General features: G+C 38.7%; 1 long non-coding RNA gene across 1 annotated transcript in view; it reads left to right on the top strand.

Moving 5' to 3' along the window:
* Window positions 1–19,003, top strand: part of LOC311441087 — a 45,086-nt gene extending 26,083 nt beyond the window's left edge. Inside the window, exon 4 of the long non-coding RNA XR_014695792.1 lies at window positions 17,812–19,003. This is a non-coding gene — a long non-coding RNA (uncharacterized lncRNA). The remainder of the gene's footprint in view (window positions 1–17,811) is intronic.
* The last annotated feature ends 1,746 nt before the right edge of the window (window positions 19,004–20,749 follow it).

Raw genomic sequence — 20,749 nt, 5'->3', positions numbered from 1 at the left:
AGCTGAGGGCAGCCTCGTGATGGCCTCTGACATGTGCTGGCTGCCCACTAGCATTACACTGTTACTGTCTTAGGTACACTTCTTAAAGGAAGTTACCAATGCTGACCTAGGTGAGAGAAAGAAGCTTCATGAAATAAATATGGACAGCGAAAAGAAAATGAGTATAGCTGTTTTCTGATTCTAATTAGTGCTCCAGGCTGAGCATATTGTGAACATAAAACCTTGCAGAAGAAAAGAATTATCAAGACAACACCAGTCATCAGTTCAAGTAATGAAAAGGCACTTACAATTTAAAAAAACAACTTAGAAAAAAAGCTCCATTAAATAACTATATTTCTAGAGAAAATTTAGCATTTCCTGCTGTACTGATGTTTAGGCAAGATAAATATGAAGCATTACTGGTTGAACAGAACTAGTTACTACTGAAAGCTTCTGTCCCCTTCAACCAAACCCACTTACCCTGAGCACAATAACAGAGGGATGCACTTGTGTAGATCGCAACGCAGTTTAGGGAGAGAGTGGAAATGAAATTGCTCTTAGCCTTGATTAATGTTGAAAATAATGATCAAATGGCTTATCTGCCAAAAATGAAAGGCTAGTGAGTGTTCTTTGAAGATGGAGCATGTGTTTAGTAGCAAGATTCTGAAGGGCTGTTTGCAAGTGAGTTGATATGAAGGGGTTTTTTTGTTTGTTTGTTTTTTCCTAAGGACACCAGCGTTTGTTTGAAAAGGTTTGGCTGAAAACAAACAAAAACAACAAAAATACTTTTCTCCTTGAATATTACTTTTTCTTCTGCATATATACACACATCCATATGGACTTGCCTGTGGCTGTGTTACTTGTTAGAGCCCATTCAAAGCGCAGATGGCTGAAGAAACACCTGTGGCCACCCTGTCCTGGAGCTGGCTGCACTGTGCCGCAGGCTCTGAGGCAGCGCAGGCTTCAAAAATTGACCCTAAAATACTCATTTTCTTTTCCCATTGTCTTGGTTTAAACATTTACTTCCATCTTCTCTGCTCATTGTTTACTTTCTGCTCTCTGTCCTCCTTTGCTGTTAATCCTATTGCTTGCTGTCACTGATTTCCTGCCTTCTCCACTATCCCCTGCTGGTGTTACCATGTACCTGGTATTATGCTGTATCTATTCCATTTCTTGTGCTTGTTGGCCTTTATTGTACTAAGCACAACACCCAGAGTTTCTTTGTCGACACGTGTGGGATGATATATGGCAATAAGTTATTTCACTGAAAACTTTCCTCAAAGGATTATCCCTCCTGGGTGAAATGATTGTTTCCTCTGTCTCAGATTAACCGCCCTAGGAAGGGAATATTTCACGCTTCATTATTACCATTAATCTTCCAAGGTGCCCCTCTGAATGAAAACCCATTGTTTTGTTTAACAGAGAGAGTCACCAATACAAGTTATCTAGTCTAATTATACTGTTAACAGATGTATCTGTCATCTTGCCTGGTGTTTGTTAACATAACATCACTGAAAATTATATTGCAATGTATAATACTTTTTCAGCTTGTTATGCAGACCCACACTTTTTTCTGTTAACTTGAGTAAAATGTGATGGCTCTTTATCTGCTGTAGTGCACAAGGAAGTATATTTACCTTTCAGGATAGCAGGAGACTCACCTTAGTTGCTATTTCAGGAACATGAATGAATAGTGGGAAAGGGAGCATGCAGTTCTGTGCACTTCAGACCATAGCAAAAATCCTCTTTTTTTTTTCCTTGTAGGGGGAATCAAGATCAACAAACATTACCTCAGTTGTGCTTTCTACTTGCTATTGTTGGTAATGGTGACCTGTGCTCGGAGATGCCTTTGCGTCTGAGAGTAGCAGGAGACCAAATTATTCGCGTCCTTCATGCCTCATGCCCCTTCCTGACTCATTGCCTTTGGAAAGGCAATGTAAGTTATGTTCTGCAGCAAAAGAAATATTAATTTGCAGATGCCGCTTGCTCATTTCTTTAGGCACTTAAGTAGTTCTGTAAGAGCTTTGCATGAATTAATATGTAGGATGTGCCAAACTCATTATATTTTTCCTATGATTTATAACTTCATCCTTTGCCTTTTTCAACCAAGAAAGCTCAGGTGCAGGAGAGCACTGTAAAGTGGAGGAGCTCGGGAGGCAATGAGCCAACGTGTTTCATTAGCCGTGTGCGCTGTCTGGTGAGGATTGCTCAGTCTTGTCAGTCCTACTGTGTCTTCTAGGGTTTTTGTTATTTATTGCCCATAAAGCAAATCAAAGTACTCCTTTGCCACTGACACAGCCAGAGCTAAGCGCTGTGCCTCTTACTTCTTGGCTCGTGATATGTTTTTAGAGTTTAAATACGTATACAGGAATTGTCACTTATTCTGAGTTTTTACAGTGCTTAGCAACTTTCAAGCCACTCTAAGGATTAATAAATAACAATCATATCTTTCTTCCTTCCTATTCTGCCCTTTTTTGTTCCTTTTGCTCCCTGAAAAGCTCCCACATGTGCCCATCACATTCCTACAGTTTCCAAGTCAAACACTAATAAGCTTGAACATGCTGGAATTAGGTTAGCCTGGGTTTCATTTTGTTTCCTACACATTACAGTATAGCTTTAATTACAAGGTATCTCAATATATCTTTCTTTTCTCTACTCTGCCAGCAAACCATTAGCAATCACTGCTCTCAGGGCTCTCTGGGCACCACAACCACCCCGCAGCCCCTGCTGCCAGCCAGCTCCCCAGCACTCCCCTTGGGGTTTTCCATCTCTTCCTCCTCTGTGCCCGCAGTGGAGGGGTGGACTGGAGAGCACAGGGGTCACGGGGCCTTGCTCTCTGTGCTGCGTGCCGAGCACAGCACTCCTCTTACAGGCAAAGCAAGCGGAATCCTTGTCAGCCCCTGAAAAGCTGTGATAGAGCTTGCTCAAAGTACACAGAGCTTAATCTTCAGAGCTCACTTACATGCTTTAATGACAAGTATAAAACACCCACATGCAAAGTGAAATTTTACACAGGCTGTTTCTCAAATGGACTTGAGTAAATTTCATTGGAGATGAATAAAAGTGCATCTCAGACCCTTTTCAAATGCTCCAAGACAGAACTGTTCAGAGGCTGAACAGTACAGATATGAGAAAGTTTTAAAATGAAGAAAAAAATAGAATCATGTTTGGATTTATTTCTTTAAAGGCTAAAGAGTTTTTGTTGGAACTTCCTATGAAGTAGAATCCCAGCAAAACTTGAAGCCAAGAAGTTTAGTTGGTGTTTTGGGAATTACAAGCAAATCATAGAATGGCTTGGGTTGGAAGGGACCTTAAAGATCATCTAGTAAAAAATGGTGTTTTATGATTGAAACTGTTCAGTATTCTCAGTTATAAGAATGTTGCTACTAATATAAAGAAACGAAGATATGTATTTCTATCCAAATATTTTTTCCTAAGCTTGATACTTGCAGCCTATTGGATTTTACTCTTTGGAATCAGATTTACACTCCTGCAGGTTTATCACATTGCTTGAAATGGCTATGATTCTTATAAACCATGAAAAAATTAAACATGGAAATTATTTTGTTTGACAAACAGATTAGGCTCCTGCTTCCTCTCTGCTGCTCACTAAGTAATGGATCCTGGTGCTCATGGAGGGCTGACGTTTGTGTGAATATCTAGATTCATATGGAGCAAAGTATCAACGTTAAATCTCTATCGGAAATCAAAATATCTATTAGCCATTTCTGTGTCTTTGATATCAAGAAGATCTTTCTCTTTCAGGCATCTTTCCATCTTTCTGTCTTCCTTGCATTAGTTATGGTGAAAAGGGAAAAGTCTCTCAATACTTTTATTTTTCAAGACATCTACCTCTTCCCTGCAGCTGTGGTTTCATAGCACAAAGCAGAATCTAGAGACCCTTAAGAGGCTTGAATGCAAATAATGATTTCTAATAACCACTACAGGAGTGATTGCCTTTATTGTAGTTTTAATAGAGTCAGTGTAGTTAGAATGAAGAACACAAAATTAAAAAGGAAATTCAGGAAAGTAAATCTTTGAGTCTGTAGGATGTTGTTACAGGCAATGAGAAATCCTGTACCATCAGTCAACAGCCTACCAGTTGGTAAAACAGCAGATTTTGTCTTGTGTGTGTCTCAAGTGTGGTTCCTTCTCCCTGTTGTACACAGAGCTCCCCACGGATTTCCAGGGAGTTTGCCTATATGACCAGAGTGTCTCTGGATCAGCCCAGTCATGGGCTTGAGCGTGTTTCCACTGGGCTGTGGTGTAAGAGATTGTTAGCAGCTTAGATGTGAAGTGTTCTGAAAGAAAACTTTAAAATGAGCAGTCAGGAAAACATACATAAATCTAATTATAAAACATAAAAATATTAATGGAAACACTTGTGCCATTACAGGCACTGCTGTAATGCTGCCTAACAGGCTCCACTGGTGGTTTTAGCTAGTCTGGAGGGGTCTAGAAGGTGGCAACTCCCTCTGCAGACCTGGGCTAAGTTTTGCTCCATGGAGGCAGGCTGCTCTTGGCTCCTGGGAGCAGGGCTGTAGCACAGGCTGAGACCCCAGCATGTGCTTATCCTCGTGGTAAGCCAGGGTGCAGACACGTGGGATGGGGCTCTGGATTTGCCTTCTCCCCATTTCCCAGGGAATTAGGTAGGGATAACATCTTGGACTCCTTCTGCACATAGGAAGTGTCATTTTTAGAGATTCTTAACTTCTGCAGTGTGCTTGTGTAAAGATCAACTATGCTGTGGCCTAGGCTGATAAAATACATTTAGGTGAGAATGACATTCGCTTTCAGGGCTTGGTAATGCTCTTTTCTTATCATGAATTTACTTTAAGCTTGTCTTTGTAAAATTGCTCATTTCTCAAAGTGGATGTAAGGTTTGGCTTTACCTAAAAATAGGGGAATAGTACACTCTGTCCTAGTGAAAAAGAAGCCATAAAGTTGCAGTACCAGAGAGTTATTACCTCTTCATAGCATCCAGTGAATGGTCGGTGCCCACAGATTACGTAGGCAGATTATGTGCTTTGTTTTGCAACCTTTGAAGCTAATGGAACCTCGGAGATGCTCCTGAATTGATCATATTAAATGTAGTGCTGTCTTGTCTGGAAAGGCTGAGGGAGTAAGAAACTAAATTCCCAACTTTGTCACTGAAGGAAGAATACTCTGATCTTCCTGTGCCAAATGCAGAAAACATCGCCTAAGGATGTAATACAAAGATCAGAGAAGAAAGTCCCAGCACTATCGCAAAGACTGGTGTTATAGTCATTTTGCTTGCTGCAGAACATTGCTGTTGTATTTTGTAGCAATCTTTTAAACATTTTTCTTTTTCCCCATTTATTTAAGATAAATATCCTTTTAAGTGAAAAACAAGGCTGGGGAATATAAGGGAAATCTTAAAATCTTCTGTTAAAGTTTTGATTTATTCTGATCTGCCTTTATTTTCTTTTAAATTGTTCTCCAGAGTAGAATCACAAAATCATCTAGGTTGGAAGAGACCTCCAAGATCACCTAGTCCAACCTCTGACCTAACACTAACCAGTCCTCCACTAACCCATATCCCTAAGCTCTACATCTAAACGTCTTTTAAAGACCTCCAGGGATGGTGACTCCACCACTTCCCTGGGCAGCCTGTTCCAATGCCTCACAACCCTTTCAGTAAAGAAGTTCTTCCTAACATCCAACCTAAAACTCCCCTGGCTCAACTTAAGCCCATTCCCCCTCGTCCTGTCACCAGGCACATGGGAGAACAGACCAACCCCCACCTCGCTACAGCCTCCTTTAAGGTACCTATAGAGAGCGATAAGGTCGCCCCTGAGCCTCCTTTTCTCCAGGCTGAACAAGCCCAGCTCCCTCAGCTGCTCCTCGTAGGACTTGTTCTCCAGGCCCCTCACCAGCTTCGTCGCCCTTCTCTGGACTCACTCAAGCACCTCGATGTCCTTCTTGTAGCAAGGGGCCCAAAACTGAACACAGTACTCGAGGTGCGGCCTCACCAGAGCCGAGTACAGGGGGACGATCACCTCCCTAGCCCTGCTGGTCACACTGTTCCTGATACAAGCCAGGATGCCGTTGGCCTTCTTGGCCACCTGAGCGCACTGCTGGCTCATATTCAGCTGACTCTCAACCAATACTCCCTTCTACTACTATACTATTCTTTCCCCTTCCCCCCCTCTTTATCATTTGAACATTTCCTCTTGATTTGAATCCCCATATCATTTGGTGCAAAAAGTCACCTGAGACAGTCACACAGGCCAAGGGGAAATGGCCATTTTATAAACATAAAAGCACTGTGTACGAAAGCTGTCAGGATATGTTATGCACCTTGACAATAAGTTTCATTATTCTCAAATCTCATTACTGCATCTCTTACTAATGTCTTCTCAAGTAGTCACACGAAGCTTTCCATTTTCCCGCTGTGTTTCATCCAGGTAAGACCAAAAGAAATGTGGTGACTGTGGAGTATCAGGAACTGACCATCTATGCCTTCTGGCTCCTCCTTATGTAGACCTTGTTGAGATATCCTCCAGCTCTTCCTGCAGTAAAAGACAGGTTATGAAGATATTTTCCTCAAAGCTCTCTTACATCAGGCTACCTGTGGTGGTAAGCCTTCAGCGAAGGGGAATGAGGCTGGTCTGAGTTCTCTCCGTATGAGAGCTGAACTCTAAACAAGAGCATCTCTCTCCAGTGTAGAATGAAGTTGAAGGAAATACCCAGTAAGCAAATATCCATTGGCTCGTTTCTGAGAGTGGTTTAAGTCCAAACAGGGAGAGGTCCTTAGAGCTCACCGGCCACCCTTAGTCACCTACTCCTTATAAACCTGGTACCTCAGGATATCGCTAATATATCGTGACAAGCGCCCAGGTCACTCGTACTTCTGATGATGTGCTCATGCATTACCAAAAACTTGTGCATCTGTACATCTCTGAGAGAACCCCCTTACCCATTTATTGTGCTGTGCCCAGTTGTTTGATAAAACAATCAATTGCTTTTGTTGCTGCTGCCACACACTGAAAAGTTTCTGACCGTTTCTTGAAGAAAGAAAAACCACAAAATTGCTTGCTTTGAAGACTGGGTTTTGTGCTGTAAAACAAAGTTCACAAGGGCTCAAGGGGAATAGTTTCATTAGTTAGAACCTGCAAAGACTTCCACAGTTAATTTCCTGGGCAGTATCACCTGTATACTGTGTATTTGACAGGAATACAAAGAAATTGGAACTGTAATTATTCCGTCTTCTCAAGATAATTTCTAGATAGATTAGTTCAGAAATAGGAAATGGAAAAAGCATTTGAATGATTGTACGTAGCTTGGTTTAGGATATTTCTTTGCAATCATCTTAGATTTGTAACACCTGTATTTTATTTGAAAGAAAATTGACTTCTGGATTATCATATTAACCAAAATTAAAACACAGAGAATAAAAAATGACTGAATTATTAATATGCATTCATGACACCCCCGCAGCATGGAAGTCTGATACTGCCACATGAAAAAGATAATGTGAAATTGAAATCTGTATATAGCTTTTCATCATAGCCCTGGATAAGATGACTCTTTAATTATCAGCACTTCACCTCCTTTAGAATAGCAGATTTGGAGGGCAAAAAATAGCAGAAGCTTTAATCTAACTTTTATTAGGTAATCCTTATATTATTCTTACCTTTTTAATCAGAGAAACTGTGGCAAAACAAAATGTAGCATGATCCGTGTTTACCTATATTTCACTTATTTTTTTCAGTTTTTATTTTGTCCCATTATTCTAACTTCTCACTTTCTGTGCTCATGGTGCCATTGCCTACCTCTCTGGGTACCCAGGAGAGTCATTAGCTAAGGAGGATTATAGCTTTGACTTCCCAGGGGTCTGTGGAGACTACCAAATGCAGCTCTTTACCTTGAAAATACTTGCTGATGGTAAGGTAAAGAGCAACTCTCTCTCTCTCTTTCTTTTTTTCTTTTTTCTTTTTCCTTTTTCCTTTTTTTCTTTTTTCTTCCTCTTTTCTGTTTTTCCCCTGTTGCATGCACTGTCTAAAGGCTTGATCCAACTTCACACACACGCACACACAAAGCATTACTCATAGTATTCATGTTCTTGTCCATCCACCTACCAGTGTGAGAATTCTTGAGTGCATGACCTTTGGTGGTTATAAACCGGCATTCTTATACCACAGTTTTCATCACAGTTTTCTCCTCTAAACCATATGGGCTTGACTGAAAGCTCTAATCCCTCACTTTTTCCATCACTTATTTATAAAGCTGTCCTGTTCACTGGTCATGCAGGTAATGATTTGCTATGAGGACTGAGAAGTTCATACTCTTCTGGGTGAGTCTCAGAGCTAAGCAGTGTGACTAATAAGATGACCAAGGGAATATCTCTATTTAATTATTTAGAGCAAAGAAAAAAAGAAAAGGTAATTAAGAAAAAGTACTTAAAAAGACTGATTTTAGAAACAAACAAAAATATCATCCAGAGAGCAGGAATTTCAATCTTCCCCCTAATGTGAAGTTTCTCTTCCTTTAGATGTCGTTTCAGAAGTATGCTACTTCTGAAAAAGGAAGGGCTGAGCAAAGAACCATGCAATTTAGCATTTTCAAGATAAGGAGGCATCTGCACAAAATTCACATGCTTTGTAGCAATTCATGGTCTTTAAGGTCATGAAAAATCATTATGATCATTTAGCTGAGCTAACTGCTAAATATTTTACCTTCTGTTTCTATACACAGCTTCCAGTAGGCTGTTTTTTGTTGTTTGTTTCTTTTTGGTTGTATAGCAGCTGGTCTCATGTTAAAGAAGTTGTCTGTTGAAGAATTCCTCAGCTTTCTTGGTAATCTGCTCCAATAACTAATTCATTCAATAAAAACAAAATTCATCTTGTTTCTAGTGTCAGCTTCTGGCACTTTTTCATGATTTTTGTCTGCTAAATTAAATGGCCTGGTAATTTACTTATCTTGATTCTATCTAACTGATTCCAGATTTACTTGATGTGTTTTGACAAAATTAATAGATTGAACTTTCTACTTGGTCTGTGCAAAACATATTTTTCAGTTCTCTAGACATTCTGGTAGCTTTTTCCATTTAAAAAAAAAAAAAAAAAAAAAAAAAAAAAAAAAAGAAAAGGGCTACCATCCTCCCAGTGCTGCAAAGAAGCAGTGTGGGGTGGCTCTCCTGCCCTCCTGCTCCTCTGCCCCTTGGGAACAGTTTTTCTGTTCCATGGTGAGTGTGCTGTGTTCAGGGCACTGAAACCTGTTATTATTAAAAAATCTTCTGTAAAAGTTATTAATACATTTCTGGAGAGACAGTTACTGTGAGACTTAATTAAATGACAAGATGTTTTGAAATCTTTCTGTAGAAAATACCGTAGTATAATTAATAAACAATGTGGTTCCGATTCTCCTGCATCCCTAAAGAGTTTATGGAGGCAGGCTGTAAGGGCAAGAATGTGATGAGGATTTTCTTGTAAGATTTCTCCATCTTTGAATGCATAGCTTACATGTATTTTACTTTAAACAATTAGGTACAAAAGTTCCTCATTAGCATTGTATTAGTGGGCCTTGCTGATAGAAATGTGTCTCCAGTCTGCATGTGCCTTTTTACCTTGACTGTAGTGTGATCACTGGTTTTTGAGACTGTTCACTGATTTTGCTAGAATTTTGTGAAGGCAATTCATGTCTCCCCCTTTTCCTTCAAAATAGTTTTTGTTCATTTGATCTCTTATCTCTTTTTTTTTCTTTCTTCTGATTGATCTGTGACTTATAATGTAGGCAATATTTTGACTTTAATGTAAAGATTGTTCAAAGGAGAAAAAGTAATCAACTTGAGTATGACATTCTTTTCTAAATGCATCCCAATACTATCAACCCCTTTTTTAGCAGCCCATGTGCTGACATGCCTACGCTTCTTCCTCTCAGTAATGTACATCTACATTTCATATATTATTTTTCTAAATCTTCCTTTCTTCTGCCAAAATTGTGAATTTTTGTGTCTTGAAATAATTAACTTGTTACATATACAGTAAATAGCTTTGAAAAACATTCATATTTGGTGATTTGAATATCTTTAAAGGAACATACCATGTACAGCCCAAGCAGTTGAACAAGGAACAAAAGCACTGCAAGCAACAGATAAAAGGAAAATAGAGCAAAGCAATTCGTTAGCTGCAGTAAGCATAGTGAACATTGAGCAAATTAGTAAAGGCTTAAACTCAGAGGAAGTATCAGATCAGATTAAACACAGAAAAAGAAAAACCTCTTAATATGGTGTAAGCCAGAAAACAGCTGTATATAATATTATCTTTTGTTACAGAATAGCAAGTAGCCAAGATTTCTCTGGATTAAAAAATTAAAATAAAATCAAAATCCCTTGATTACATCTGAAATACCCATATTCCTTCCACAGTGCAGCTGACACTACATCTCCTCTGCTCTACCTGTAGCTGTTGTCCCTACTGGCTATTGGGAACAATCCCTGGCACAAGGTAGTTCTGGGACTGTGCCCTCGCAGCTTGGGGAACTGTGACTTGGCACCAGCCAGCAAGGGGCCAGGGAGCAAGCAAGTGGTCAAGCAAATGGCTGACCAGCTGGCCAGTGCCTGAGCTCATTTCCTGAACATATTTTAATTAGGACTGTAGCTGAGAACACTGAGATCCCCTGCTCACTCTGCGCTTGAACTGATGAGCACAGCTTTTCGGTCTGTGTCTTTGCACCCCAAAGTACCTGGTTACAAATGATTCATGGCAAAACTTCTTACAGGAGGCCAAGTCACCAATTTGTCCAGTGAGAGCTCCAAGTATTGCCGTTAATATATGGAATGAGTTCAATAAAAAATAAAAGTGGTCTTGAGAACCAAGTTTTAAACTTTATTATTCTGTATTTCATATACGTGACTTAATTCAAACTGGATTAGGGATCTGATTTCTTGGCCCAGTTGGACTCACCGAAAGTTTTACTCCAAGCCTTTGGACACTAGGTTTTAAGGCAAAACTCAAGAAAACCAGTGGTAGTTGATTCTTTCTGTCTGAAATGAGCTCTTTCTTTTTTAACTACTCATAGTGCTGTAATAAATTATTGCTACAGATTAAATGGTTTTGTTACAATAGAGCCCTTTGTAAGGACAGTAATTAATAATCTGGGATAAAATATAGTTTATATATTAGTAACTGGAGGGCAAAAACAGGATTATCACTTTTGGGGGGACTGTACCATTCAGTTTTCTGTCCTGCTTGTCCTACTCTGAGGTGCTGTGAGAATTTAAAGTCTAAAAGTTAAATATAGTTCTCATTAAAATCAAACAACCAGTTTTTCCTCAGAAGCCTTAAATGAGCAATGCTTAGTTTTGCAAAACAGAATTTCTAACATGAATGCTGTCACTATTTTTTGCATAATCTAGTGAGTCTCACTTGAGTTTCTTGTGTGATTGCCCAGCAAATTCAAACCAATTTCCCCTTCCTGGTACACACGAGATGAAGCAGTGTGCGCTCTGCTGTGTGGAATCAGCATCGCTTCCCTGCCCCAACTCCCCTTAACTCTGAGATCAGCTCAAGTTTCTTCAGTAGGAATTCCCCTATTGCTTGATTAGAGCTCTCATATACCTGGTAACAATGGGTGCATGAGATCTGAGCATCTTTGGATAGTTTTCCTTCTAACTTGTGCCCAAGATTATCATCCCCAAGGATCTACAAGCAATACAGCTGATGTGTTTATAGACAATTTAGCAGAGAAAGCAGCACAGCACCTTTTCCACAGAACAAATGTTTTGAAGACTCTGGCAACATTCGATATTACATCTTCTCAGCTATTTTCTAAACTTAGTGTACTATTACTCTCTTCAGGGTCAAATTTTACAGCTCTTTCACATATAAAGATGTCTTTGATCTGGAAAATGTTGCAGAACTTTCACCTCTGTTTTTCCTTGGCTTCAGTTTTCCTAAATTTTCCTCTCATTCCTGTCTGATTTGTCATTTTGGATAGTTGATTTGTTAACCTGCGCTACTTCATCAGATGCCTTTTTAGGGTGTTTGTTAATCTGAAAAACACAGAACCGTGCAATGCCATCAAAGGATGCTGTATTTACAAGTCAGCATTTGGGGCACATTCAAGTCTAATCACAAACCCACATTTATACATAACTTGCTCAATAAATACTGTGGAGATACTGGATAATAGAAATGTTTTTAAAAAGGAAAAAAAAAAAAAAGAATGGGGAAAAAGTATGCATTTAGTCTTCCTTGGAAACTACTCAGTCATGAGTATATTGCTTGAAAACTGAGCATCTGAGTGACAACAAATGGGGCAAGGAGTTCTTGCCCTGCTTCCCATTTCAGGTGAACCTGAGTGAGAAGAGAAAAGAGCAGGAAACTGATAGCTACAGCTATCTCAGGAAAACGCTGTAGGATACCTCGTGCTCAAAGAATTCCCAGAGAAGTGGTAGCATGTCCAGAATTACAACCTGTCCCCAGTTCTTGCTTTTTATTTTTTATGGAGATTACAACACTATGTAGGCCTCGCAAAGGTCTCAGTTCTGTTAATTAACAGTTTTATTGTACATCTGAGATACCGTGGACTGGCAGATCTTCCTAACTCACTTCCATTTATGCAGAAACATATTGCTTTCAGATTAATGATGCAGAAGTAGTAATTATGTTTTTATAATGGTTTTTGGTGAGATATCAGCTCTCTGTCAAAGAGTAATTTGTATGACCAGATACAGATAGGAACAAAACAGTGACTTGCATATAATTTCTTAAACAAAGGCTATAACAAAGGCTATGGTACTGGTCAAGTTATTGCAAGCTTGGCTTTTTTTTTTTTTTTTTTTTTTTTAAATAATGCCTTTTCATAATTAATTTAACTTTTTTTTTTCTTTTTTCTTTTTTTTTTTTCCCAAGAGATTAATTTCTTCTGCAAATGCACACCAAATCCCTTTATGTTTATGTAGGACATAAAATATATACAATAAATTGATAGCAGAGTCCTTGCCTACATGCTAACCTGCTGAGGTTCACTAAGGCAAAATGGGCAAAGCTGGATAAGCACTAGAAAAATTCTTTTACCATTATTCATTTGGACTGAAAATTTAATTCAGGTTGACTTTATTTAACTCCTGCAAACATTTGGAAATAAAGTTTTAATCACTTGAAGGTTTGCAGAATGTGAACTTCATATGTACACATTTAAACTGTCCAGGTGCTAGGAAGGTATTTAAGTTATACAGAATGCAGAAGTGCTTGTCACCATGTGATTGCTAAATCCCTGTGCCAGAGCAAAGATGCAGAAACAATTAAACAAATCAGACCAATATTTGACAGCACCTTGTACAGCAAGGGTCAAAAACACGCACAACTATTATTGTGCATGTAAGGAGAAAAATGTAAGTGCAAACTCAACATCCAAGAAGTAGGACTTTCTGCATGACGCCCCCAGAAATAATTCCTCAGGCAAGGAAAATGGGGGAAAGAGGTCTATGGACAGTTCCAACAATGATCCTAGAATAGCAAAAATGCCTACACTTCCTAGTTGTCTACTTTCAGGTTTTTAAATTATTTGATTTCAAGAAAAACGCACAACACTTACCAGATTGGTGCTGATTTTCAGAGAGACATGTGAAATCAATTACATACCAGTAAAACACATTTGAGTTTTGCATACAGTAGTAAGGAATGCTGTGCAATAGGAGGAGGTCTAACAAACAAAGTTGTGCTGCTGAGAAACCTCTGTCCACTTGTTCACGATACATAGTCCATGAATAGTTTAATTTTCAGTTTTACACTGCCCCAGTCCTATGGACTGAACAACCATTAAGAACTGGAGTGCACAAGGTGTGGTCACCCATCAGAGGACCACGTCCTCTGTTTTAATGCCATTTGTCAAGAATCCAGTTCACGTACTCTGCAATTGCTCCGCAGCATGAACAAGGCATGGCAGGCTGGGACGACAGTTTTGCTTGAAAAGTGCACCTAGGCCAAACTAAAATGATAATGTAAATGCTCTTTTTCATTCTTAACTCAATTTTATCTAAATGTTTTTTGTTTTAATGATTTTAGTATCTAGTTTGATGCTGATCTTGCACTTATTTAAAAAAAAATCAAACACTCGATGTAATTGATGTGCAGTAAAACCATAAAAAGATAAAACTAATTGGTTTACTTAAAGGCAGGAACAGCTGACAAATAGAAAGCTTGTGCTGAATGTTCTAGATCCTCAATTGCTCCCTTTGCTTGGCCCAACGGGATGTGATGCTATTTATTTAAACCAAATGACAACCTTGGGAGAGGTGCTTTTTGACTTGCTTACCAGTGAGTCCAGATGAAACCAAAGTAATTTGTGTGTGGTCAAACTCTTGTCTCTACACCTAGCATCCCCACCACACGTTGCCTCCCAAGCACCGTAATGTCTCAAAACCGGAATGGAAAACAGCCTCTTACCTTGGTCAGAGCAGAATTTGTTCTGTTGCAACTGTGCACTAACTTCCTTTTCTACGCGGCCTTCCTAGAGTGTGGTAGAGGTGATGATTCAGTGCATTTTTGCAGCTGCTGCCCAAAGGCGTCCTGTGGATGCTTTAGGGGCTCATGTGGGAAGAGCCGCTGTGACAGGAAGGAGCTGGTGGCCTTCTCGAACAGGAGCTGTGAGCCTTGCTTTCTCTTTCAGAGTGGAATTGCATTCAGAGCATGGTTATCAGGAGCATTATTGGCATCTCAAACCTCCAATGACAGTAGGCAAAAATAACAATGTACTTATTAAAAAACATTTTAGGAAAATCAATCATTGCTATTGATTAACAGGCAATTTTAACCTAGTCAAGGCACAGAATGCTCTTTATTGATTCATGGACATCTGAAGTAATTTCATACTGCTTAGTGTTTTTGGTAATTTAATCACATCTTTTGCTTAATCTATGAATCTGTAACTATCAAAGTCTAAGAGCTTTTGAAGAAGAATAATGTTTGTATGACAATACTTTTTCATATTATCAAAACTAAGTTGTGGCCCTTTCCTAACTGTTAAGCTACTAAAACATAGAAGCTGCTTTCTCATTGCCAGTGATAGATGATATAAAAATGTGAATTGTGTTAGGCTACAGCTAAGTAATACTTGTCTACTGATTATTGGTGATAAGAAATTTCACTGGGAAATTTGCAGTTTCTGTGGCAAGACTCTGATGAGATAGTAAGAAAATGCAGCTCTCTGAGAAGAAGCTCTGTTTCTTTTCCTTTTTATTTTGTTAGTCTATTTATTGTAGTATTTGAGGTACTTAATGGGCTAATACATTCATTTTGAATTCATTGCCTAGCACAAGCTTTGCCTGAAACCTGCAGTCCTCAGAATAGGAAATTCTCAATTACTCGGAAGACTAACACGCTCCCTGAAACTGTAGCAAAACATTATTTTCCAAACCAGAGCATTTCCACTAATGATATTCTATGGAAAAAATAAATACACTTAATCCAAAATCCTGTGTTGTGTAGCCAGAAAGTGAGTGGATGAAAAGGGAATAATAAGTCCTTTAACCTCGTTTATGCAGCAGCTAATAAACATTTTCTAGCAGTGAAGAGAGTGATAGAGAATGGGACTGGTCGGATGCATTGTGTTTCAATGAACTGTTTCTCCAGGTTACTGGCATCTGTTGGTAGTGACCACTTAACCTGACGTTAGTGTTGGTCAGGCAGGCAGGTTTTGCTCAGAAAATGCACCTAGTGGAATCCTTTCTGCCTCCTTTCAGATGTTTTGCCCTGAACTGCTTCATGTGTAGGAAAAGGTTTCTTGCTCAAGTTCTATGCTAAAACTTACCATTTTGGGAAATTGAGAATGATTACAACATTTGAATGGAAATTCCAACCCTTTATGGAGAAACAAGACATATGAAGAATATGGCTTTAGCTACCATTTCGGTTATCAAGCAACACTGTGAACATTTCAGATGGGAAGGTCTTTTTTTTTTTTTTTTTTTTTTCTCTGACAAAAATGGTTGCTTATTTGTCCTTGGATGTCTTACAGTTTCCTGTGAGTAAGAAAAATATTGTTTTACCTAAATCTATGCTGAAGGGATAGTGCTGCATTTGGAATTGTTCTAGGATTTGAACTCTTCAGTGGTTTTACTTCCTTTAGTTCAGCAAGCCAGATGGATATGGTTATATTTTTAAGAATTCATCTCACCTCCTGGAATGATAAATCTGCTATCTCTGTCCTGTATATGTGATTCCTCTCTGAAGTCACTCTGGGCCTCTCAAAATCATTTTTCATAAAGACTCAACTGCAATTCATTTGTTTGGTTTCAGATGATTTTTTGTTAAAGTTGAAGCTCTCAGATTCATGTGGATAGTTATGTGGATGTATTTCAGCACTGAATCTCTCTGATGTAATTTTTTCCATTATTTATCATCTTTGGAAATCATTGTATTTCAGCAACAACTTGTTTCCAATCCATTTTTTCTTCAGTTTTGTGATATGGTCACTGTTCAGAACCACAGAAATCCCATAGTTTCCCTCCTACGTACAAGAGTGCATTTAGTGCACAGGAAACCAATACGTTTAGAACAGTAAAAGCCATGAATGATGCAACTGCGCAACGTGATGTATTGCTGGAAAAGAGTATCCAACTACTTCAATTTCCTGTGATGCAGATATGTTGTCTGGATCTTTTTCTTCATATTATTCCTAGGATCTGGAGGGTGAAAAAAATACAAAACGAAAGTAACAAACAAACAAAAACTCAACAGCATAAGTTCTCTGATTCACTGCACCTAGGTTCTTCTGATTTTCCAGCGTGACTCAAGCTCTGTATGTCTGGATGGCAATCTTCATCTAGGTTCCTACTGAAAGGATTACCTTCTGCAAATATCAGGTCTTGCTAAGTGATCAGTCTACATGCAAGAGCCTTCTGCAGCTCAGATCAAACAATAAAATCTAAAGTGGCTACCATCAAGAAGTTAGAAGAATGTAAACAAAATATAAAATGTATAAGATTATCTGATTATAATAATCAAGAGAAAGCAGACATGGAGGAAAAGGTGGGAAATTAAAAAATATTATCAATCAAAAAATAAAGAACATAATAGAAAGTATATGGTTCAAATTTATCTTGAGGAGGAAGGTTTATAGTGACTAGAAAATCTTTAGCCAAATCATTTTTCATGTTCAGTCTAGTATAAACCGGCAATTGAATAATTGGAAAGCCAGCAGCTACAAGGATATTAGTAGTCCTATAGTGATTCCAAGCTTTGACTGTATTTGTGTGTTAGAATATTAGCTTCCTGAAGAGGTGTTCTGTTTTAATTATTTATTTTTTTTTCTACATTTATTTTTTTTCTACATTTTGAAGGTTGTGAATTGGTAATGGGAATCTGTGATGGCTCTCTGATGAATAAATAGAGGGTATTTAAGCATTAGTTTACAATGTCAGATGTTTGTTACAAACTCACAAGTTGTATGCCAATTTACCTTAATTTAGAATCTAAGACTTTGTTTTAGAACTTCAGAAAGAAAATGTACAGAAATTAGAGAATGGTAGGAGCATATTGATTCATATGGAGAATACTGAGGGTGAAGAAGAAAGGCTAGTTGTTCATTTAAAAGTTCGTGGGAGAAGGTATGAGAATTGAAAAACTTATAAAGAAGACAAAGGGCACGAAAAGCAGATTTTGTGCAAGTTTTGTTATGCAGTCTTATGGGGGCTAGAGTGGCCCTATAGGCCACTCAGGATAGATAGAAATGGTGTCATTTTTCTCTTCAGTACTTGTAAAAATTTGCCAAATTGCATTTTTAGTTAGGCTTCAAAGGTTATGTTAGATATTTAATGTTCTTCCCCCTCCACGCATTAAAATTGCTATATTCATATCCCTACAGGGATTCACATCTTGCTTAAAGTCTGTACAAAGCTGACAGAAAAGCATCATGAATTAACATGGGCTATAACCCTCACAAAAGGCTACCAATTTCCATCTCTACCATGCTGCTTATAGAATGCATGTCCTGTAAAATGGAACTTAGCAGAAAATTTGTTGGTTTGAAGGAGAAAATGTGAGGAAAAAGAAATAAACACTTTGAAGAGTTAGAGAATTTGCCTACGGTGTCTTCAGGTGATGGCATTTGCTTCCAAAACCGAAACTGCTGCAGTTTGGATGGCGTGCTAACGTCCTTACTTCCTCTGAATATTTGAGGTTGTCTAAAGTGCTGCCATTTAAGTTCAGCAAGCATGAAGTCCATGCCATGCAGAGCTAACGCAGTGTTCCAGAAGACCACGTTTTTGCATCTCCGACTATGGAAGAAATTGGTCACAAAGAAAGACCCTAGTTCAGCTGGTTGTAAAGCAGCACCAATTTCATGATCTAATAATCCGAAGAGAGCATTACACACTCATGCCAGCCACCCTACGTTAACTTTTCATTCTCCGTTTGATGCAAGCCATGGTACAGGTGCTGATCTGTCACCTTTCTGACGGGGTAAGGCTGCACATCTCATATGTTGAGTTAGGCCCCATGGCCCAGCATGGCAGCTCTGGTCATACGGTCTCTTACTAACAGCCAAATAAAACTGGTTTATTGCTTCTGGGGCTCAAATGTGGGAGAATAGGAGAGCTGAGAAGGATTGTTACCTATTCAATAGCTTCAACGACACTGAGAACACTCTCAAAAAGAGACTGGGGAGCAAACAGGAAGAAGGGGGCAATGGCAGAACATGGCATCTTACCTGAACAAACAACAAAGCATTTAAATGTAAATATGAGATTGCCAACACTTCCTGACAGCTGTCACAATTGCATTTTGCTCAGTAACCTGGCTGTTAATGAGCTGAGTTAACAAGTCATCATTACTGGTGCTTCCCTACCTACCAGTTCCTGCCCTTTATGAGAGACCCTGTCCCACTGGTCTGAGTGACCCACTGGTGACTGAGCCCAACCATGTCTGGCCTCAGATCTGCAAAATTATCTGGGCTAGGAAGAAAATCTTTCACAACAGTGATGTTTTTGTTTGTTTGCTTTAAAACTAGGATTCCTTTATAGATCAAGAGTTAAACAAATAAACAGACATTACTCACAGTGTTCCTGGTTTAAGTTTGTTGACATTAAGTCTTGGCTGTAAGCAAAATATTTATTCATCATTCCTAATGTTAATTTTTACCTTGTATTGTATTTTTCCCAATTTAGACCTGATGTCAAATTTAAAACCCTGTGCTACACTCATTAAAAATTAGTAAGAGATACACTCATTTGCTTGTACTCTGCTGACAATCTCATTATTGCTATGGGGAAAAAGAAAAAAAAAATAAAATATCTCTGCTTCCAAACTCTAATTTAATCACGTAAAATAATATATTAAATGAAAGATCCAAAACAGACAGCAGCAAAGAAGTATAACAGTACTCTGCATTTCATCTCACCACTGAAAATGAAAAGGCAAACACCTAGCAGGTGTTATCTCATTGGTAAATGTTAAAACAGAGTGAGAATCCTACTTTCATTAAAAGGAAAACAATAAAAACACTGATAAAGAGTTGAGCAATTGGCTGTGGATTCTATCAGTAGACGTCCTGAATATGTTGCTTTCTTTATCTTTCTGGAGATTCAGCACACTGCTGTGCATAAAATCATTGTGTCCGTGATGAGTGAAGAGTGCAATCTCCAACTCAAATTTTATGGGGAATTTAGGTAGGTGGTATCTAATCAGTCAGGAAGAAATTCAGACAGAAGATCCCTATCTTGCAAAAAGTACTGCAGGACTGTTGGAGAGAATGTGCTGTCACGACTTGTTATATAATTCATGCTAAAGAAAGCGCAGCCAGGAGCACGACCGTAACAGGCCGCTAGCTCGGAACTGAGTCATATCTCCTCCCGAATCGCCCTCTTCATTTTCTGCCAGACACAAGTCTTTTATACACATGTCCATCAAAGGGCTACTTCTATGTGATGGAGTGTGATTTAATTTGCATATAACATGATTTTATTTAGCGATCTCATGTTATAAAAAACAAGCAAGGCTCATAATACATTTAAAAAAAATACTGCTTTCTGAAATAACAAGTAAAATTGTGAGCCTTTCATGGAGCCCAAAGTAAGGCCAATGTCTATTAAAATTTAAGAGCATAACAAAAGCAGGGAGTTTAAAAGCAGGGGCTTTCACTGTTAAAGCCTCAGATATCAGAGATGAGGAACTACTTGCATATTTTCTAAGTGTTAGAAGATGTAGGCTTCTGTTCCAGCCTGCATTCGTAAATGGGAATGACAATTTTATACACTGGTAATGAGGGGCAATGCAGATGGGTGGTGGAAATCAGCACTGGAGCTGCCTGGCCTTGCCTGGGCTTTTAATGCTGGTTTAGTAGATGTGGTTCTCTCTCCACCCTCCATGTAGTTCTTCCTTTTGCAAAAGAGCCTTTTTTATTTTTTTAAATAAACATCCCAAGGATTACGGAGCACATTTATTATTCAGATGGTTCATTTATTAAGGATAAATAATTAAAATATATTTTCTTCTGTTTAGTTAACACATTAGCAGTTGCATCATATGTGGAAAGCAATGTTTGTATTTAAACTCATTTCTCGGGCTGTTTGTTCTATTCTACTTGATAGCCACCTTACTTATTTATTAAAAGCTACTGACCTGAGTATGTCTGTAGAGAAATGCCTGCAAACTTCCAGAGAAGCAGCAGAACCCGTGGCAGCAATAGCATAACGCTGCAGCTTTTAGTTCAGTTCCACCGACATTTGAGGCGGGTTTGAACCCATGGAGCAAAAGCACAATCAGGAAGACCCTAGGCCTAGTTTGAACTTGCTATAAAGAAAAAA

Source organism: Aythya ferina, assembly GCF_964211825.1.
Source record: "Aythya ferina genome assembly, chromosome: 9".
Lineage (NCBI taxonomy): Eukaryota > Metazoa > Chordata > Aves > Anseriformes > Anatidae > Aythya > Aythya ferina.
The sequence above is the reverse complement of the archived record's forward strand: the minus strand, read 5'-3'. Positions and strand labels throughout refer to the sequence as shown.